General features: G+C 41.7%; 1 long non-coding RNA gene and 1 pseudogene across 2 annotated transcripts; both read right to left on the bottom strand.

Annotated features, from left to right (window-relative positions):
- Positions 1–23,591, bottom strand: part of LOC149278102 (uncharacterized) — a 250,232-nt pseudogene that overhangs the window by 25,794 nt on the left and 200,847 nt on the right.
- LOC149278103 (uncharacterized) lies at positions 13,213–22,065 on the bottom strand. 2 transcript variants are annotated; one of them, XR_016278789.1, is made up of 3 exons: positions 22,045–22,065; positions 14,141–14,309; positions 13,213–13,907 (listed from the first exon to the last, which is right to left on the bottom strand). It is a non-coding gene; the product is annotated as an uncharacterized LOC149278103 (long non-coding RNA). The 2 variants fall into 2 exon arrangements; XR_016278790.1 differs by lacking the exon at positions 22,045–22,065 and adding an exon at positions 15,293–15,433.

Here is a 23,591-nt window from a genome sequence, read left to right on the forward strand (position 1 = left end):
TTTCTCTATGGGCAAGTGATCCCCAATGATTGCCTATGAGGAAGTCTGGTTTCTCTATGGGCAAGTGATCCCCAATGATTGCCTATGAGGAAGTCTGGTTTCTCTATGGGCAAATGATCCCCAATGATTGCCTATGAGGAAGTCTGGTTTCTCTATGGGCAAGTGATCCCTAATGATTGCCTATGAGGAAGTCTGGTTTCTCTATGGGCAAGTGATCCCCAATGATTGCCTATGAGGAAGTTTGGTTTCTCCATGGGCAAGTGATCCCCAATGATTGCCTATGAGGAAGTCTGGTTTTTCCATGGGCAAGTGATCCCCAATGATTGCCTATGAGGAAGCCTGGTTTCTCCGTGGGCAAGTGATCCCCAATGATTGCCTATGAGGAAGTCTGGTTTTTCTATGGGCAAGTGATCCCCAATGATTGCCTATGAAGAAGTCTGGTTTCTCTATGGGCAAGTGATCCCCAAAGATTGCCTATGAGGAAGTCTGGTTTCTCCATGGGCAAGTGATCCCCAATGATTGCCTATGAGGAAGTCTGGTTTCTCTATGGGCAAGTGATCCCCAATGATTGCCTATGAGGAAGTCTGGTTTCTCTATGGGCAAGTGATCCCCAATGATTGCCTATGAGGAAGTCTGGTTTCTCTATGGGCAAGTGATCCCCAATGATTGCCTATGAGGAAGTCTGGTTTCTCTATGGGCAAGTGATCCCCAATGATTGCCTATGAGGAAGTCTGGTTTCTCTATGGGCAAGTGATCCCCAATGATTGCCTATGAGGAAGTCTGGTTTCTCTATGGGCAAGTGATCCCCAATGATTGCCTATGAGGAAGTCTGGTTTCTCCGTGGGCAAGTGATCCCCAATGATTGCCTATGAGGAAGTCTGGTTTTTCTATGGGCAAGTGATTCCCAATGATTGCCTATGAGGAAGTCTGGTTTCTCTATGGGCAAGTGATCCCCAATGATTGCCTATGAGGAAGTCTGGTTTCTCTATGGGCAAGTGATCCCCAATGATTGCCTATGAGGAAGTCTGGTTTCTCTGTGGGCAAGTGATCCCCAATGATTGCCTATGAGGAAGTCTGGTTTCTCTGTGGGCAAGTGATCCCCAATGATTGCCTATGAGGAAGTCCGGTTTCTCTATGGGCAAGTGATCCCCAATGATTGCCTATGAGGAAGTCTGGTTTCTCTATGGGCAAGTGATCCCCAATGATTGCCTATGAGGAAGTCTGGTTTCTCCGTGGGCAAGTGATCCCCAATGATTGCCTATGAGGAAGTCTGGTTTCTCTATGGGCAAGTGATCCCCAATGATTGCCTATGAGGAAGTCTGGTTTCTCCGTGGGCAAGTGATCCCCAATGATTGCCTATGAGCAAGTCTGGTTTCTCCGTGGGCAAGTGATCCCCAATGATTGCCTATGAGGAAGTCTGGTTTCTCTATGGGCAAGTGATCCCCAAAGATTGCCTATGAGGAAGTCTGGTTTCTCTATGGGCAAGTGATCCCCAATGATTGCCTATGAGGAAGTCTGGTTTCTCCATGGGCAAGTGATCCCCAATGATTGCCTATGAGGAAGTCTGGTTTCTCTATGGGCAAGTGATCCCCAATGATTGCCTATGAGGAAGTCTGGTTTCTCTATGGGCAAGTGATCCCCAATGATTGCCTATGAGGAAGTCTGGTTTCTCTATGGGCAAGTGATCCCCAATGATTGCCTATGAGGAAGTCTGGTTTCTCCATGGGCAAGTGATCCCCAATGATTGCCTATGAGGAAGTCTGGTTTTTCCATGGGCAAGTGATCCCCAATGATTGCCTATGAGGAAGCCTGGTTTCTCCGTGGGCAAGTGATCCCCAATGATTGCCTATGAGGAAGTCTGGGTTCTCTATGGGCAAGTGATCCCCAATGATTGCCTATGAGGAAGTCTGGTTTCTCTATGGGCAAGTGATCCCCAATGATTGCCTATGAGGAAGTCTGGTTTCTCTATGGGCAAGTGATCCCCAATGATTGCCTATGAGGAAGTCTGGTTTCTCTATGGGCAAGTGATCCCTAATGATTGCGTATGAGGAAGTCTGGTTTCTCTATGGGCAAGTGATCCCCAATGATTGCCTATGAGGAAGTGTGGTTTCTCTATGGGCAAGTGATCCCCAATGATTGCCTATGAGGAAGTCCGGTTTCTCTATGGGCAAGTGATCCCCAATGATTGCCTATGAGGAAGTCTGGTTTCTCTATGGGCAAGTGATCCCCAATGATTGCCTATGAGGAAGTCTGGTTTCTCCGTGGGCAAGTGATCCCCAATGATTGCCTATGAGGAAGTCTGGTTTCTCTATGGGCAAGTGATCCCCAATGATTGCCTATGAGGAAGTCTGGTTTCTCTATGGGCAAGTGATCCCCAATGATTGCCTATGAGGAAGACTGTTTTCTCTATGGGCAAGTGATCCCCAATGATTGCCTATGAGGAAGTCTGGTTTCTCTATGGGCAAGTGATCCCCAATGATTGCCTATGAGGAAGACTGTTTTCTCTATGGGCAAGTGATCCCCAATGATTGCCTATGAGGAAGTCTGGTTTCTCTATGGGCAAGTGATCCCCAATGATTGCCTATGAGGAAGTCCGGTTTCTCTATGGGCAAGTGATCCCCAATGATTGCCTATGAGGAAGTCTGGTTTCTCTATGGGCAAGTGATCCCCAATGATTGCCTATGAGGAAGTCTGGTTTCTCTATGGGCAAGTGATCCCCAATGATTGCCTATGAGGAAGACTGTTTTCTCTATGGGCAAGTGTGTGAGACTTGGAATCCTCTGTACAATGATCCACAACCAACTTATTGCCAAAACGAGAAAGTTTATTGTAAGAACACGGCAGAAGTATCCGCAAACACTTTTTTGCAGAATCTGAAATCCTAGAAGCCAAACCTCAGTTTAAACCAACCATAGCCCCCACCCTTTCCCCCCAGATGCCCACCACACCAGACACACTCTTCGCCAAGTCACCATGGCAGCTTAGCACCTTCACCTTGGAGCACTGGCTCCTTCACACCCCCTTTTCTCTCTTGCATTCCAAGCCGCTAGCAGGCCCCAATCAAACCAAAACATTGCCTATAATATTCCACCCTACTCTCCAATGCCCCTGCCCCCAAAGCAATGGCAGAACTAATATCTATCTATCTATCTATCTATCTATCTATCTATCTATCTGATAGACAGTGATTATATATGAACAATATGCAATAAGAGAATATTAATGAACTGGCTATATTTGATATTGTATTAGATCTCACGGCTTCTGACAAAGTGATCCCCAATGATTCCCTATGGGCAAGTCTGGTTTCTCTATCGGCACGTGATCCACAATATTCCCTCCGGGCGAATCCTGTGCTTGAAGGAGAGGGGCACAAGGGGGGCTGTAAGTGCCCTTCGCTTGGGACTTGGGGGGCTCCTTGGGGGGCCCTGAGGGAAAGGACCTCCTGCTCTGAGCATCATCGGGGTCAGGCAAGACGGCACCAAAGGGGTCCCTGCCCCTCTTGCCCCTGCAACCATATATATATATATATATATATATATATATATATATATTACTGTATATATGTGTATATATATATATATATTACTGTGTGTATATATATATATATAGAGAGAGAGAGAGAGATGCATATATATGTACATATGTACACATATAAAACCACATAATCACACATAGATATATGAACATATAAATACCTAATGATATGTGTTTTCATTGATCTATGTTTTCATAGATCTATATGTATCAATGTATATATAAATATACACGTGTTTATATGCATGTTTATACATAAATATGTATATATATATATATATTTGTGTGTATTCACATTACATACATAAACAGTACATGTGTGTGTATTGCTTGTAGTTTGGTAAAATGTTCATGGACATAATGCGGCATGGAGGCACTGATGTCTCCCACCAAACATATACGCATGCAGACAGAGGGATGGGAAAACCTAGGTAATGCATAGGCACATCTGTGTGTATGTGCATATATACGCTCAAAGACACGCACAGCCACATAAACTTCTCCTGACAATGTATTGCTGCTAATAACCTCAAAAATACATCTTCACCAAATCCGTGAAAGGATAATGGATTCCTCTCCACAAAAGTACAGTATGCTTAGCATACTTCTGGCCCATGCATACACTGAAAGAAAGCTGTGGATGCACATCTACAGTATATCCATTAGCTAATACAATGTTGTACTTTCACACACCGTTATGCACACGCACACAATGACACCATATGCAAGTTTATATAAATTGCCTGTGGATTTAGAAATATATACATTTTAACTGAGTTTTTAACTGCAGAGAGGCAGATGGACGAGATCCATGAGGTATTCTTTTGTGAAATCATGTGTGCGTACATTTGAAGGGCATCCAGCTCTGAGGACAGTGGCAGTGGCAGTGGCTGAGAGATGCTTGGTGCGCATCATCCCACTGCAAGCTTGTCAGTAAACAGCATGCAATGCCCATGAGCACTTTGCCGCCAGCTTGGATTACTAACCCACCCGACCGAGGAATTGCAATCGTTACCCCACTGTAGTATTGTTGCTTTCTTTCTTCTTTCTTTTTTTCACTATACACATCAGTTTTATTTTAGGGTTGTTGTTTTGTAAGATATGAGTTCTAGTTTACCCCATTGGCAGGTTATATGCTGTTGTTGTTGTTATTATTATTATTTAAAAGATACAATAATAATCCATTGTTTTGTTCAAGACTTGAAATTAATTCTATTACATAGACTATATACTGAGATCATAATCATAATGCATTTTCAAACAAAAATACTTCTCCGATTGCTAACATGTTTTCTATGTACCTTACGATTTTTATCCTTTTATTACCTCCCAAATCCCTTTCCCTTCCTTCCCTCCCACCCTTGGACAATTATTATTTTGGCTTGACTTGTTTCTTGAGCAATATTATAATTGCATTCTTACTACTAATGGTTGTTACCGACTTTTGGTTGATATTGGTTTGTGATTTGTTACTGGTATGTTATGTCATACCTCTTACGTCTCTTACTATAATACTTGGAGTTACTGTTTATAGTTGAAACATCTAAGAGATCATACTTAGAATACAAGAAAGGTCGCATATATAAATAAAGTTTTGTTGTTATTTAAAGCCTAGAGATATTTTTGCATATATTCTTTCTGAGAGATCTAAAGGGCTACTAATAATGCAAGATATCATATCCAAATCTTGTTACAGGTCGAATCGTCTTCAGAATCGTCCATCCATTTCCCTCTTAAATACCTTGTAAGTTTATCCAGTTCTAACATTTCCAGACTTTTCGTAAGCCACTCATCTATGGAAGGAACTCCTTTATCTTTCCATTTCTGCGCGTAAACCATCCTCGCTGCTGTTACTAAATAGAGGATAAGTCTTAAGTGTTTCCTGTCCTCTTTACTTTCCACCATATTCAAAAGAAATAGTTCAGGTTCTAATTTTATTTGTCTTTTAAGCACTTTTGAAATTATCATATGCATTTTCCTCCAAAATATTTTTGCTTTGGGACATAGCCACCAGATAAGATAAAATGTTCCTTGGTTCGCCATACATTTCCAACATCTCCCTTCCTTCCTTTCCTTTGTTGATTCTTGCCACTTTACATGGGGTTAAATACCAGCGATGCACCATCTTGTATACATTCTCCTTCATGGCCATAGACAAAGTTATTTTAAGATCTCTTCCCCATGCATTTAAATTTATAGTGTGGCCTATCTTTCTTGCCCATTTTATTGTACATTCCTTAATAGTTTCTTGTTCCATCTCTCTAAAAAGAAATAGTTTATACAATTTAGAAATCATACCTTTCTCTGGTTTAAAAATAATTTCATCCAAGTCATTATTTTTGATCATAAATCCAAATTGTTTTTCATCCGCCAAAAACTTCTCCTTCAGTTGCAAATGGGGAAACCATGGGCAAATAATACCTTCCTCAGCCAATTCCATACTAGATTTCAATGAAGGTCTGTTGTTGCGCCATTTAATTCAGTCTTTATATTTTAGAGGGGTGGTGGATTCTGAGGGGAGAGTTATCTTCCAACCAAGTAGGCATTTCATGATAGAATATTTGTTTTACTTTCTTCCAAACGTTTATTAATGATTTCCTGATGGCCTGGTCTTCAAACTGGCGGTTCACCTAGTAGTATTGTTGCTTTCGATGGTTAGTATTTTGCACATTCCTTTCTGCAGTTGCCGATCTGGAGCAGCGCATGTTGATTTAATTGTTAATTTAATTTAAAAAATATGTCATGTTTTCCGTCTTTATTTTCCACTGTGATAATAATAGTGGGTTTATTTAATTTCTTTTGTTATTCTTTGTAATTTCACCAATGATTATAATTGTCTTTGTGATTATTATTTTTTAAATACAGATAAGTTGCTTATTTCATTATCAGAAGTTTCCTATTTTTGTTACGATTTTTCTAATATTTTCTACCACTTTATTTACTGTATTTTACAATTATTTGAACAAATGTTAGCATTTATTTAAATATTTCTAACGTATATTTTAGATATAAGCGAATTTTGAATATTTTCCTACAGATTTATTTTGTTGCTAAATATTAAAGATCCCATGTTTGTAGTGTAAACACCTGGCTCTCTCTTCTTGGAGTTAAAAAGCCAGGCATTGGATGGTGGCAGCGGGGAGACCAGGCCGCCTTTGCGGATTTCCAGGCCAAGAAGTACTGACTTTGCCTGTCACCTTCCAGGAAAAAGTCCCTGCTTCATCTGTAGCTGGAAATAGACCGAAGGTTATATTGTGCTAATGAAGCGGCCATACTTACAGGAAGGACAAACTGGACAGGTCTGTGATCGGTGCAGAAGTGGGATTTGCCATTACATCAATCCCATCTGTCTGTTGCGCGTTTTATCTGCTTTGCTCGCAAGCCCATCGGAGCCGTGCCCATAGCAGCCAGACTGAGTGAGGCCAGCCATCTGCTTTGTGGTTCCTCTCTCTTTCCTTCACACATCAGTTTCCAAGATGATTTGTTTGAGGCTGTTGTATTCCAGCCACATAATGACCAGGCACAGACCACCGGAGAAGGCACTGATGTGAGGAGAGGAAGATTGTGGGGAAACAAAGAAGGATTAGTTTGTGCTGCTCCCATCCTTTCTGCCTCAGAGAGAGGAGGAGATAAAGTGCCCTACAATTTCTGCTCCCATCCAGCGGATCCCTTCATTAGGGATACTTTCCAAAAAACCTCCGCGTTCTACAAAATGGATATTGAAAAGCAGAAAGGATTGTGAAGAAAACAGTTTATTTCCCAAAGGTAACAGCAGAAGGTGACTAAATGTTAAGGGGGAAACTGAACGGATTGGTACCAACCACCGGAGTGGGTCTGTTCTGCTGTCAAGCCCTGCCACTTCATGGGGACAGAGGGACAGGGTTCTTTACTGTTCTTTCTGGGCGACACTGGTTTGTCACAATGGGGAACATGGCCGTCGCTTGATCCCAAGATGGGGCAGTGTTACTTGGGGGGCGTTCCCACTTAGATTTTAAAGCCACTTAAATGTAAGCCAATCAAGATTTGGTTTCAGATTCGATTCTTGACCATCGTTCCCATTTGCGTAGGTGGTGGAAAATATTACCCTCCATTCGTTCCCATTTAATTTACATCATCGTATTTTTAAACCGGTTCAATTTGCCCCTCGTTCCCATTTACCTTTTTTTTAAAAAGCAGCCATCAATCAACATGTCGTCACTATAAATCAAATCAATTTAACTTGGTTTTTCCTGCTCCTCCGTCCCCATTTTTGTCTGTTCCCCCCTTTTTTGGCACTTTTTTTTAAAGCAGCCAATGAGAAGCGCTTAAGGGCTTATTCGCCTACTTTGTCAAGCGGCCCAGTGGTTTCCGGCTACTCTTCTGGTCATTGCTTCTCCCTCCTCCCTTCTCCGGCTCCTGGTCACTCTACTATTCTACAATCATGGACACACACCAGGCTCTGCTGACCAGTTTTCAGGCATGCATAATGCTTCTAAATTGGTTGCAGCGTAGAAAAGAAGTTCTGGGAATCCTTGATGCCGGTGCTGTCCGCTCTGACGACTCTGGCTCTGAGATCGCTGCCTATTTTGATCTTTTGGATGGGGTCCTTTCTTCCTATTTGCATGCTGTTCTGAAGTGCTATGAGACGATGCGGAGAAGGTGGTGGGTGTACCCCAAGAGTGATGTGCACTGGAACGCTTTTGCTAGAACTGTCTGGTCAGACTGGATGTGGAAAAAGTACTTCCAAATGCCTCGTGCGTTATTTAATACGATTGTGGAGGAGCTGCGTCCTCATCTAACCCGGCGGGACACACGTCTGCGGAAGGCCGTTCCGGTTGATAAGCAGGTTGCCATCGCCATATATTTCCTTGCTCACAAGGGTCCTAGGACAAGGGTCCTTGCTCACAAGGGTCCTATCCCACCGTTGCCACTTTTCTTGGAGTGGGCAAGACTACAGCTGACAAGGCAATAATCCAAGTGGTGCTGTGCATGGAAATGGTGCTACTCAGGAAGGCAGTCTGTCTTGGTGATTTCAGAAAGGTATGCCTATTTATGTTTCTACTCACCTTTGTAAACAAGTATTTTGACCCAGCTTCCTCCCGCCTGAACCCTCTTTTAGAAGCAACTAAGGCCTTCTGTGACGGTTTTAACAACTTTAACAAGGACTGATCTTGACACTGGCATTTCAACAGAGACAACAGGAGAAGTGTCCAGAGCTTCTGTGGACCAGGGACATAGCCAGGATTTTGGGAAGGGGGGGTCCAGACTAAGTGCCACCATTTTGAGAGGCTAAGAGCCCCCCTCAAGACACAAAAAGAGGGTCGAGCGTTTACTTCAAGATGGCACCACTTTAACTTCTGTTATGGCTCTGTGCTGCTATGGAATCTTGGGATTTGCAGTTTTGAGGAGCTGTTTAGCCATCTCTGTCAGGTGCCACAAGAAACTACAAATCCCAGCATTACACAACATGGAGCCAAGGGCAGTTAAAGTGGCATCAAACTGGATTATTTCTTCAGTGCAGATGCAAACTGAGTCCTTCCTCTGAAGGTGTTTACATCAGATAAATTCAGGTTGATAAAGCAAAGTGCAGCTGCTCAAGCAATGAGCGGCAGCCACTCTGTTCATGCTCAGAGACACTGCATTCCAACTTCTGAGCTGAGCTAAGAACCCAGGCTGCATCCACACAACATTTCATTCCCACTTCCAAGAGGGACTTTTAATTCCAAGACATATATAGATATAGATGTACACACACACACACACACACAATTCTTAATTCCAAGACTCAGCTATCATCTATCTATCTATCTATCTATCTATCTATCTATCTATCTATCTATCTATCATAATCCTGAGTTTGCAAACAAGTTATGCATGGTGTGCTGATCTATGCTTCACTGTTGCTCTAAAAAGCAACATTTTGCAACAAATGGTTATTCATGATTTTTCATGTTACTGCTTTTTGGGGCTTTTCTCTTTTCTACTCAATAAACAATAACACGATTTCCGGTTGAGTCTGTTCATTTGCCAACTAACACCGACAGCAAACACCCAGAATCCCATTGTTTTATGAAAATTGGAAACGTGAAATGTTTTCCCTGCTATAAATCATGTGAAGGAAAACATACCTTGCGTTCCATTGGCAAGGATGGCATTGTTATTTTCTCAATGATATTCTACAGGAATGTCTTGTATTTGCAAAAGCTTTTGAAAACAATAAAATCCTTGCCTTTCAAAAACTAGTCTGTCTTGCAATTGCACTACTAATCAAAGGTGTAAAGTAACGCGTTTGCGTGGAAGCAGTTTATTGCTTGCATTGCTTATGCTTATGCATGTTTAGCATTATCTCTTTAGCAATGTAATGCAAAAGATTCTTGCAGTGCAACTGCAGGGATACAGGAAGGGATATTTCTCATCGCTTATGCATGGAGGACACACACGGAACAAGTATTTAGCATACCCAGCCATGAAGGAGTAGGATTAAATATTGCACTATCATGGCTGAAATACTAACTTGTACAATACAAAACCAAAAGCGCTGTTGCAGCCTAGCATTCAATGGAATTAGGCGTGGATGCCCAGCCCCTCCCTCGCCTGGGCGCTTATGTGTCTATTCAGATATGCGACTCTTCATTTTTTTGAATTGACAAAAAACTTTGTTTCACCTACAGAACATGGAAAGGGTTTATGGCGCCACTCTGTCTGCCCTCTTCTTGAACCTCGGTGGGCCTATCAAAGGCTGGGTTGCAGGGAGCTGGATTTGTGGGTAGAGAAGATGGCGCAGGTTGGTGTGAGGCGTTTTGGGTATTGGAGGACGGAGGAGGTTACTATGATGCTGGGCATCATACTTTCCCTCCCAGCGGTGGTCCCGCAGTTGATGCAGTCCACCCCGAAGAAAAATATGGGTGGCTGCACAACTGTGGACCGAGGGGGGGTACGTACGTGACCCAGAGCAGGGGCAAAGAAAGTGTAAATACTTAAAAACAGACTTCTTTGCATCCATGGCTCATCATGGGGAGAACCCCCCCAAGGACGAACAGCCTGCCCACTTTGAGCTCCTGAAAGAGCTGTGGCGGATGGGGGCAGTCCCCATTGGAGGGAGAGATGCCCCGCTGGTCAGTAGCTACCAACTTTATTTCCTCCCACCCACTTACAAACTTTAGAATCCATATTCGCAAGCATTGAAACCCCGCTTGTAATCCACTACAGGTCAGGCTGCCCCCCCCCACCCCCCCACCCCCCCCCCCCCCCCGGCTGCCTCTGCATCTCCAGGATCTGTACTGGAGCATATGGTACGTGTGGGAATACCTTTTTCTTAACTCATAAACACATAATGCACTTTTAATTCTGGAACCAACCCTGGCAGGGCTAAATCTGAATTACTTTTTAGTCGTATAATGATTGTTAATATCATGATCACGTCTTTTTCTGTTTACTATTTACTAATGTGTTGGTGCTAGTAATGCTTTTTGAAATAATGCTCATTAAGGCAAATTGCCTGAGCAAAAATAATTTGTATAAATTAATTGGTTTTAATATTATTATTTTAAAAATGATCTCTTTTCCCAAGCAGTTTTGGTATGTATGAATGTATGTCTATGTATATGGACTTACATTGATAGCCCATATTATTATTATTAATCTTTATTTATAAAGCGCTGTAAATTTATACAGCGCATTATATGTGTAAATTTATCTGATCGCTTAATATGTAACAAAGTCATTTAGAATTTCAGTAAGCACCAATTATATGTATAACTAATTACTATATATGTATGTATGTTTATTATTAAACAATAGCATATTTAATGATGTGTAGAATAGTGCAGGAACATATTTGAATAATCATTGCAAATAGTAGATAAAAGATTTTAATTATTTTTTATAATTATTATCTGCACGTAAGAATGTATTTATGCATTCATACATACCTGTCAACAGACATTAATATGTACAGATACATGCTGATATGTATTCATTTGCACTAATAGTTGACTTATTAAAGGTAGTGATCTATGCTATGCAGACAGCTATATGTGCAACGTAATCATATGTTCACTTGAACATTTAATGCCGAAAAATGTAATGCTTACCTGATTTAATACTAATAATTTTCTTGCAGTGAGCATTATAAAGTCTACATACACATTATTTGTTTCCTTAGCAGATTCTTCGCTTCTGGGGATGCTGCTAGCCCTGCAGATCTCCCAGTCCTCCTCCTCCTTCTCCTGTCCAGCAACATGCTGAGCAGCTAAATGGTGAGTATTTAAAAACAATGTGTATGTTGCTGTTTTGGAAAGGTCAAATGGATGGCAACCCACACAAATAGTTTCCTTGTGCATTCTTTTTAAATGATGGTCTTGCTTTTTTGAAAACACATGACAATAGTTTTAATTATCCTTTGCAAAAGACTCTGAAACAGTGTTTCATAATTGATTAAGGATGGATTTTGTGACCTTTGCCAGCATGTATCTCCTATCCATTCTAGGAGTGAGCATACTATTTTGAAAAGGGCGCACAGCATTAGTGTGGAACCATACCAGAAATACTGTGCATGCTACACATTCTGCTCAGTCTTCTTTTGGTGTACCTAAGAAACTACCTAAAGAAATGGCTGATTGTGCTACCACCCTCCCTAGTGTCCACTATGAATATAATACTGGACACCCAGGTATTTCTCTTTTGGCATGTTTGGTCTCCTACCCTTCTGACCACTATGAATTATATAGCGGTCAGGTTTATTTTGTTGTGCTCCCACCCTCCCTCCTGTTAACCATGAATATATTAGTGGACACTCAGGTATTTATTTTGAACCATGCTATGTTTTGGCATGTTTGGCCTCCTATCCTTCTAAGCACTGAAGAGAATTGTGGTCAACTGTGCCTCCAGCTATTTTTGCACCATGTCAAACTGTTACAACGATTGCACTAGTTCACAATTAATGTGTGTCTTTTTGTTGTTATTAATTTTGCTGCAACATATAACTGTGCCTTCAACTGAGTTTGCACTATGTCAAAATGTTACAACGATTGCACTAATCCACAATTAATTTGAGTATTTCTCTTATTATTTTTGCTGCAACATATAACTGTGCCTTCAGCTATGATTCCACTATGTCAATCTCTTAAAATGATTGCACTAGTGCACAATTAATTTGTGTATTTTCCTTGCTATTACTTTTGCTGCAACATACAACTGTGCGTCCAGCTATGTTTGCACAATGTCAAAATGTTAAAAAATTGCAATATTCCTCAATTACTTTGTGATTTTCTCTTGCTATTAATGTTGATGCAACATTCAAGTGTGCCTTAAAGTGTTATCGCAATATGTTTAACTGTTAAATAATTTTAATACTGAACACTTCCTTTGCATGATTTGTTTCCTCTGCGTCGTGTCAAGGTCCTCCTCTCCCTCCACCTCTTTCAGGGTGATCACACATTACTTTTGCTGTAGGTTAACCAAATATACATGTTGCACATAAGTGGAAAGTTATATATTACTCAACTACATTGTCATGTGTTCTGTGCCAACTTGATAAATACCTTTTATTTAGCTGTGGGAAACGTAAGTAAAGGTAAACATAAAACTCATTGTAGTTACCCCAGGGTCTGCACAATGACACATTGACACACCAGTCCTCATGGAACCAGAACAGGGCTCTACCAGATGGAGGCATATAGGAAAGCAGGAAAAGGGTTGTGATAGAAAAATTTAATAGCGAATCATTCATAGATATAGGTAAACATAGATGTTAGCTACATCACTCAAACTGTTAGTGATGGATAATGATATACAAACAGTTCTGATGTAAAGATTAACATCAACCTTTCAAGGGGACAGTGGGGCAGGTTTCTTAACAGCTCTTTGTGGGCGACACTTGCTAGCCACTAATCAATGGTCATTGGCCGATGGCTGGCCAGTATTATTTCCCATCAAGGCAGAGGTAGTGGGTGCCTGAGAGGCATCTTCCACACCATTAAAATACTGCTGAGCTGCCATTGCAGGGAGTTTTGGAGGAACAGGGCTGCTCACAGTGCTGCCCGTTTTTCTTGCACGCTTCAACAAACTGCTTCTAGCTGTGCTGCTATCCTTTTTTTGTGACATATCCCTCAAAATTGTAGTATACTCTTTGAATACACTTAGTAGCTCCTTAAAATCAGCCCTAGTTTCCTCACGGTATCTTTCCTTGAACTGCATTTCCCGTTCAAAACGCTCTTGCCCACGTGCCACATTGGCATCCATGCGTGCCAACTGAAGGCCCAGGTTGGTGGCGGAATTAGCTATCATCTTATCGGCCATCTTCTCTGTTGAGGTAGGCTCCTGCTTGCGATGAATCAAAGCCAACCTCTCTGCAGGAGTGAAGGATTGAAGCTGCCTTGCTATGTCTGTTTCTTGAGAATAGTAAAACAAGGGACAGATTAGCATTAACATTAAAGATTTCATTTACTATAAAATTAGACTGAATCATTATTCTGGATTTGAATATCAATGAATACCAAAAGAAATTCTCCCCCCCCCCCCCCCAAAAAAAAAAATAAAGCTGAATTAATGAATCATCACTGGTCAACTATAATTTCGATTTGCACCTAAATGGGTACAAGCAGAGTACAAACTGCATACTTGCCTTTGGGAAAGAGTTCCTCCGACCCTTTCTCCGGCTGAAGTGGGTCTGCCACCTGGACCTGGGTCTCCGGAGGCCTTTCCACTGGTTTCTGCACAAATGTAACTTCCGTGGACGAAGTGACCCGGATAGGCTCCATGCTTCAGTCGCCAGCAAAGATGTCTTGAAGCTCCTTAAAAAAAGGCATAGTTATTGGCCTTGGCCCTACATTCATTCCCGGTCCTCTGGAACCCCTTTTCCCCAAGGTTTGCAGCAATTATCTCATAAACTGCTATATTTCTGTGATTACTACTCAACTGCATCCTGGGACGTAGCCGGGGGGGTGGGATTCTGGGCTCCGGACCCCCCCTTCAGGCTTGGGAACGTTCAAGCTCCTTCCTCTCCCCCTCCCCTCCATCAAAAGTGCGGAGGACTGGGATGGAGAGGGAAAGAGGAAAAGACAGAAGTTGCAGGGAGGGAGCAGAGAGGCTCAGAGTGGGAGGGATGGAGTGGGAGGGATGGAGTGGGTGGGATCCCTCCCTGTGACTTCTCTCCCTTTCTTTTCCTCTCCATCTGTCCTTCCACTCCTCCTCCTCCTCCTCCTCTCCTGTGCTTTTGCCAGAATAAAAGTCTCCCTTCCTAGGGAAGGAGAGGAGGAGGAGGAAGAAGACGAAAGGAAGGAAGGAAGGGAAAAAAGGAAGGAAGAGGAAGGAGAGAAAGGAAGAAAGAAAGAAAGAAAGAAAGAAAGAGGAAGGAGGCTTCTAAAAGGAAATATAAAAGAAAGAAATGGTGACTTCTGACTTTCCTTTCAGCAGTTATATCCATATACAATATAGTAAAATAATAATAATAGTGATAATAATAATAATAATAATAATAATAATAATAATAATAATATCCCATCAACTACAGCTTGAGTCTCCCTTAACGAAAATGCTGAGGACTAGATGTATTTTGGAGTTTTTCAGAGTTTGGTATATTTATATATGTCTAATGGGTTATAATGGGAGATGGGACCCAAGTCCAGCCATTAAATCCATGTATGTTTCATATGCATCTCATAGACATAGGCTGAAGGTAATTTAAGGCACAATATCCTCTGTACACTGAGCAGCCTGCGAAACCCTGAGACCACTATTCCTTGTATAATTCAACTATTCAGTAATATATCTAAACCTTCAGGATTGCCAAGTTCCCTTGAATTGGGGTCAGACCAGATGCTCTTGTGGCCAGTTTTGGGTTTTGGATAATTCAGGTTTCAGAAGTCCAGAGAAAGGAGACTCGGACTCTACTCTGGACATTTCTTCTGAGAATGAATTCAGGTTTTCAAAACAGTCATTTCTGAATGTTTGCAACAACAAAAAAGAGGAGGGTCTGTGATGCAAAAAAGCTTCCTTCCAGCCTTGTTTTTTCTCTTTTTTAAAAGACAAAGAGAATAAAATGCAGTTAGCTGGCCCCTTTCCAGCATGTCAATGGGGATGCTTTGACGGAGAGTTCCTGCATGGCAGAATGGGGTTGGACTTGGGGTCTCTTCCGACTCTATGATTCTATGATTAATTAACATAAGGAATCAGTCTCAGTGGGTCGCCAATGAGAGGTCAGCTGCAAAGGTCTGGGCCTCTCTGCCTTCCTGCCTTGGAAGCAAAGTCCGTTGGCAGACCTCTGGGTTTTACTTTGCAAGGGGTTTTTATTTTCCTTATTTTCACCTTTTTAAAGGGGTTTCCGCCGATTATTTCTGAGGACTTCCGGTTGTAATGGCTTCTCAATAGGACAGCCTCCGAGATCACTGCGGAGGCACCCAGATCAAAACGGGAGCCCTGGCTTCCCAGAAAGTTTTCGGGGAGCCAGGAAATTCCCCTGAAAAGCAGGGGAATCAGAGGGGGCCCAGCGGAAGACCCTACACCGTATTCGGACTGAGAAATCAGAGTAAGTTCTACCCGCTACGTGAGGAAGGAAAGAAGTGAACGGGACGATGGAGGGTCTGCAGGGCAATCCACCGCACAGAGATGTCACCAACTTAAAAACTTTAAGACGTGGATATTTAAAGGATTGAGTTAAAGAAGCAAGGCATCCAATTATCCAGATAAGTAACAGCTGCACATTTTCCATTAGAACGGGTTATGTACTATGGAGGTTCTTATCCTTTAAAAGATGGACGGAAAATAAGGAGACAAAGCAGAGAGAACCTAGCTGCTTTAAAGTCTTTTTCTCTTTTTCCAAAACTAGCCCCTTGTTGTAATCTCATCAGAGCCAAAGAAGAAAGGGATTCACAAACCTCTTGGGGTTGTTTTACGATATTGAAGTTTAAATAAAGCAACGTTTCATAACGTGAACGCGGAAATTATTTCTCCTTTCCATTATTTTTGAGAATGTCCTGAGTTATCCATTCCGACTGGACTTTAGGAGGCAGTTTGCCTGTGGACTAAGGTGGAAACCCAAAGGTCCAGTGCATAGATGCCGTAGGAGAGTCTAAGGGTTTAAAAACCCGACCTTGAGCACTCGGCTGCAGTTGAGAGGGCCTTGGAGGAGTGAGGAGAGAGCGCGGAGGAGTGAGGGGGAGAGTGATTGGAGGAGATGGGTCGGACGAGGAGGGGGAGTCGGCGGAAGGAGAGAGGAGTGTTGGAGAAGGAATGACAACAGATTGGAGTCGATAGAGTGCGGAAGTGATTGCAGAGTGGCTGGACGAACTTTGGAGGGAAAGGAAGTGACGGCGGAGGTTGGGACTCGATAGAGTAGAGACTGCAGAGCAGCCGGGAGGACCTGGAAGGAGAAGAAGCGACGACAACAGCCAGGAGTTGATAGAGTATAGAAGCAAGTATAGAGCGGCAGGCCGGACTTCGGGAGAAGAGGAGGAAACAACGGTGCCGGATAGAAAGAGACAGAAACCGGAGGAGAGTTCAAGGAGACCGGAGATCCTCCTGAGAGATAGAGGAGAGAAAGGAAGCAATGAAGCGGAGGGAGGAAAGACAAACGGTTTGAAGAAAGATAGAACAGACGTGGCTTAATAGAAGGGAAGATAAGAGGGAAATAAAGAACTTAAGTTGAATAGAGGAGATATAGTAATAGGAGAAAGGGAAAATTGACTCTAATCCTTTAAATAATTAGAAAAGAACATTTTGGAAAGAAGCCTGTTAAAGGCTTTTCTGCAAGGGCTCTCTTATTGGGTAAATGGCTTTTGTTATTGAACCAACCGACTGTGACAGATTTGGTAGTTTCTAGTTAAGAAAGCCTCAGAATTAAAAAGACAAAGAAATGAAAAATTAGATAAGCTTAATAAAGAACTAGAGGGGAAAGAAAAAGAGTGAAGAAAAAACCCCAAAACGGAAAAATTCTGAGGGAGGTACGCTATAAACAAAAGCAATTATCAACTTTAATGACAGAGGATATGGAAAAGAAACTAAAATTTGTTAGACAGAAACATTTCGAGTCCGCTAATAAACCAGGAAAATTTTTGGCCCATCAAATCAAAAAAGAAAAAGCGAAAGGATTAATTACGGCTATTAAGGAAGAGGCGGAGTTAGTAATTAATCAAAATAAAATTTAAAAAAGGTTTTTGAAATTTTATACTGATCTCTTTAAAAAACCATCAATCAATGAATCTAAAATAAGTAATTATTTAAAATCTACAAATTTAACCAAATTAATAGGAGAACAAAGGGATGTATTAAACAAACCAATAACGATACAAGAGCTTTTGCAGGCTATCAGAAAAGTAAGATAGACAAATCACCGGATGGATTCACAAATGAATTTTATAAGAAATGTGGAAAAAAGCTTTATCGAACCATTGTTACAAACAATGAATGAGGTCATGAAAGGGTTGATACCCCAAACATGGACTCAATCCATTACAAAGGAGGGAAAGGACTCAACAAATTTGAAAAATTACAGACCTATAGCATTACTCAATTTGGATTACAATTTTTTTGTTGCAATACTGGCAGAAAGATTAAAAAAGATTTTATCTAATTGGATCCATTTAGACCAAAACGGCTTTCTCCCTAATAGAATGATCAAAGACATCATTAGAAATTTGATTAATTTGATAGAAACTCATGAGAATAAAATTGATAAAAAATTGGCTATGTTTTTCGTAGATGCGGAGAAAGCCTTTGACAGAATCAATTGGGATCATGTTTGGGGTATTGAAAAATGTAGAGAGGGAGAAAGTTTTCAGAAAGGGGTGGAAACAATTTACGATAAACAAGAAATGTGTATTTTAGTAAATGGAGAAAAAACAACACCATGTAAAATATATAAGACAAGGCTGTCCCCTTTCACTTTTGTTATTCATAATGACCCTAGAAGTTTTATTGATCCAAATAAGAGACAAACAAGAGATTGAAGGTTTTAAATTAAAGGGAGAGGAATATAAATTAAGGGCTTTATGCAGATGACCTAGTTTTGACGATTTCAAATCCAATCGAAAGTAGTGAACCAATTTTAAAAATTTTGAAAAAATTGGAAAATTGGCAGGATATAGAGTTAATATTGAAAAAACAAATATATTGACCCTTAATATGAACAGTGAGGAAAGAAAAATATTACAAGAAGAAGCAGGATTTAATTTGGCAAAATCTATAAAATATTTGGGAATTACTTTAACGAACAATAATAGGGAGTTATTCAGAAATAATTACGAGAAGGCATGGAAAAATATTAAAGCGGACTTGGAGAAATGGGCCACATTAAACATATCTTGGATGGGGAAGATTGCTACCATTAAGATGGCAGTCTTGCCAAAAATTATTTTTCCTTTTAGAAATTACCAATGATAGCAAACGATTCGATCTTTAAAAAATGGGAAACAGATCGATCCAAATTTCTATGGAATAACAGAAAATCTAGAATTAATGTGAAGGTACTACACGATTCTGTTAACAAAGGTGGTCTAGCCTTACCGAACTTAAAGTGGTATTTCCATTCATGTGTATTAGATTGGGTTTTCGACCAGGTGAGATTGGGAAAGAAGAGAACATTAAATCTGGAAATAATAGATTTAAAATTCGGAATTCATGGATATATGATTTACGATAAGATAAAGTTAGAAGCAAATTTCAACAATCATTTAATAAGGAGGACGCTCTTAAGGATTTGGAACAAATACAAAAATAGATGGGAGGTTAAAATGCCATTGTGGACATCATCTAACGAAGCATTATTCAAAAGGGAAGAAGAGTTAAAAAAAGATTCATGGGTAACATATAGGGATATAATGAAAGGGCAAGATGGAGAAAGGAAAATGAAAACACAAGAAGAATTAAAAAATGAAGGTTTCTCGTGTAACTGGTTTACTAATAGACAACTTAAAGAAAGATTTGTAATGGATAATAAAACAATAGGAATAAATCCAGCCGATGAAGAATTTGAAAAGATAGTTAAAGATCCAAAAAGACAAATTTCGAAAATATATAATTTAATTCAAAAATTTGAACTAGAACAAGAACAAATTAAAGAACATATGATTAAATGGGCGAGAGATTTGAATGAACAAATACAACTGGAACAGTGGGGAAAACTATGGCAGGTTAAACTAAAGTGCACACCATGCGCGGCAGTGAAGGAAAATGTTTACAAAACCACGTAAAAGGGAAAAACAATAAGTGCTGGAAATGTAATGAGAAAGCAGGAACGTAAGTACATTGTTGGTGGGGTTGCTCAAAAGCTATAGCATTTTGGGAGGGAATACATAAAGAAATTGGTGAAATCCTGGAAAATACTGACAATGCCAAACCCAAAATGCATCTTTTAAACATAACAAATACCCTCGATATGGAAAAAGGAAAGGAGAAATTGATGTTTTATATGATAGTTGCAGCAAGAACATTATTGGCCAAATATTGGAAATCCGAACAATCACCAACGATAGAAGATTGGAGATTAAAGGTCAAGGAATTCTACGAATCGGAGAAGTTGAGCATGATCCTTAGAGGAAACCCAATGGATAAATTTTACAGAGAATGGGAACCGTGGGAAGAATATATGTTAAAGGAAAAAAGAGGTGTAATTCCTATAGTATTTGAGATGTGAACGTTATTGCAAGAAGGGGTCGTTTATGCAGCAGGGAAGGCAAGTGGTTATAAATTAAGATTAGATGATTTAAAATGGAAAAGAACGTATAAGTGAGTAAAAATGTTTCTATGGAATTATAATATAGAAAAAAAAGATAAGAGCTAGTAGGTTATGATAAGAAAGTATGGGATATTGGAGTATGCCTAAGGAAGCGCTTTTGGAGAACGGGACGGGGATGGTAATATACATAGTAAACTTAGAAATGGTTGTAATAGATGATGATGATGATTTATTTTATTTTAATTGTTTGTATTGTTTGAAGAAATGAATAAAAATTTTAATTTTAAAAAAAGGGGGGATTTCCTCCAAATTCTGCCATATAATGAATCTGGGCTGTGGAGTCCTATGGTGCTGCTCCAGGCAATGCTAGACTGCGGGTCCCATCATCCAGCAGCACCACAGACTGCTGGGAACTGCAGACTAATAAAGCTGCACACTGCAGAAATAATCCAGTTCGACACCACTTTAATGCCATGGGAAATCCTGGGATTTGTAGTCAGAGCTCTCTGACAAAGAAGGCTAAATGTCTCACAAAACTACAATACCCAGATATTGTTGTTATTATTATTATTATTTTCTTATATCCCGCCTTTCTCCCAATATACAGACTCATGGCATTAATCTACAGTATGTCTTTCTACAATGTAGATGGACACCCCATTACATAATTTGTTGGGGATGCTTTGACTGGGAGTTCCTGCATGGCAGAATGGGGCTGGACTGGGTCAGGGCCCTTCGTGGGGTCTCTTCCAACTCTATGATTCCATGATTCTATAGCCCTCTCATCCGACTGTGATTTTAATTGTTTTTATACATTTAAAGGCATAAAGTCTTATAATGTAAGCCATGCACTGATGGACTATTGCACTATAATTTTTTATTGATTGATTTTATACCTTTCTCCCAAAATAGGATTCTCTTAAAGGGGTTTGTTTTTCACAAAAGAAAGGAAGGTATAATGTCTTGGAATTAAAAATTATGATAGATAGATAGATAGATAGATAGACAGACAGACAGACAGACAGACAGATAGCTGAGTCTTGGAATTAAGAATTGTGTGTGTGTGTGTACATCTATCTATATCTATATATGTCTTGGAATTAAAAGTCTCTCTTGAAGTGGGAATGAAATGTTGTGTGGATGGAGCCTGGGTTCTTAGCTCAGCTCAGAAGTTGGAAGGCAGTGTCTCTGAGCATGAACAGAGTGGCTGCCACTCATTGCTTGAGCAGCTGCACTTTGCTTTATCGACCTGAATTTATCTGATGTAAATGACTTCAGAGGAAGGACTCAGTTTGCATCTGCACTGAAGAAATAATCCAGTTTGATGCCACTTTAACTGCCCTTGGCTCTGTGTCGTGGAATGCTGGGATTTGTAGTTTGTTGCGGCACCTGACAGAGATGGCTAAACAGCTCCTCAAAACTACAAATCCCAAGATTCCATAGCAGCAGGGAGCCATGACGGAAGTTAAAAGTGGTGCCATCCTGAGGTAAACGCTCGACCCTCTTTCTGTGACTGGCGGGGGGGGGGGGCGGGCTTCCCAAAATCCTGGCTCTGTCCCTGCTGCATCTGCACTTTTTGCTCCCCCCAGATTGCTACTAAACCCCCCATTTCTTGACCCCCCCCTCTCTCTCTCTGGCCAAATATTCCCTCCTCCGCCGAACTCAAGGGAGGAAGAGCAACAACCGGAAGAAGAGCACTTTATAAATAGAGAAATTGTTTATTTCTAGCCCGCCTTTCCATGAGATCAAGGCGGGTTACAACATCATAGAGCAACAAACGATAAATACCAACAATACAATATAAAACAAGATCAGAGATTAAAACAAGGGATTAAAAACACAGATCAAAACCTTACAAAAAGTAGCCAAAGCGAAGGGGGCAGAAAAGCCAGTAGAACTGGGGGAAAGCGTGTTGGAAGAGGAAGGTTTGGTCGAGGGAGAGGGTCGAGCGGAGCTCTTGGGAAGCCAGCTCCAAAACTGCCCTCTCTGCACTTGCAGAGCGTTTTTAGGAAAAGGGCTTTCGACAAATGGCTCTCTCCCGAGGGTTTGGGGGGCGTCCGAAGGGTGGGTGGGCACAGGGGGCACAGGACAGGCGGCGGCCAGACTGACACGTGCCCACCCATCATGCCCACCCCTAGCAGCGCCCTCTCTTCCGGTCTCTTCTTGTGTCAGGAGCACATGGCAAGCAAACAAAGATGGCCCCCCTTCCTCCCCCCAAACCCTCCCCCTAAATATGGCCCCCAAACTCTCTACCCGAAGGCCTAGCAATGCTTCCAACCCAGAAAGCCTGGCTCCAGCCCCAGCAAACCAAGGCCATGCAAAGCCCATCAGCAGCAGCTCAGGCAGCAAAGAAGGTCGTCTAATAGTCAATATAATGGTGTTCAATGGGTCTCCTCCTCACACTCGGATTTATGTGGAGCAGCAATGGGGGGGGGTCATGCGGGGGGGAAGGAATATGCTTACCGCGTTTGGAGGCCAGAGAAGCAATTGGCTCTGTGCCAACACCGGACAGAGCGCCTAGGCAACCGGAAGCTTAATTTGGAAGACCAATACATTTGCACACACAGGCACCAATGGCACCAGGAATGCCGGGAAAGAGAAGAGCCCCGGGCCAGCCCCTTTCACATTGCTCCTCCCCTCCTAAAATACCCATTCGGACACCCTTGTCATCCCCTAAAAAATACCCCAAATGACCATCTGACCTTGGAAGCTAAGCAGGGTCAGCCCTGGTTGGTCCTTGGATGGGAGACCACCAGGGAATCCCAGGGGCTATAGGTGATATTGCAGAGGAAGGAACTTGCAAGACCTCTTCTGCAATTCCTTGATGGCGATAACAATGGCCTAAATACCCCAAAGGCACCAGACTGCCATCTGTCCTTAGAAGCTAAGCTGGGTCAGCCCTGGTTAATACCTGGATGGGGGACTGCCAGGGCCTCTGTTTCAGAGGAAGGAACTGGGAAAACAACCACTGAGGATTCCTTGAGGATGATAAGAATGGCCTAAATGCCCTGAAAGGCACCAGACCCCGTCTCATAGTGGAAGCTAAGCAGGGTCAGCCCTGGCTGGTCCTTGGAGGAGAGACTGACAAGGGATCCCAGGTGCTGGAGGCTATACTTCCGGGGAAGCAGCTGCCCAAACCGCCTCTGACTGAGATTCCTGGCCTAAGAAAACCCCAAAAGGCACCAGAGCTTCTCTGATATTGGAAACTAAGCAGGATCAGCTCTGGTTGGTCCTTGGATGGGAGACCACCAGGGAATACTAGGCACTGGAGGTTCCATTTCACTGGGGATTCCTTGCCTAAGAAAACCCTCTGGAAAATGCATGGGGGGGGGGGGTCCCCATAAGTCAACACAGAAGATGAAAGCACACCCACAAGCTTCTTGTTTTAGCTTTCCAAGCCCTC

Source organism: Sceloporus occidentalis, unplaced genomic scaffold (genome assembly GCF_023333645.1).
Source record: "Sceloporus occidentalis isolate IW3139 unplaced genomic scaffold, rSceOcc1.0.p SCAF_201, whole genome shotgun sequence".
NCBI lineage: Eukaryota > Metazoa > Chordata > Lepidosauria > Squamata > Phrynosomatidae > Sceloporus > Sceloporus occidentalis.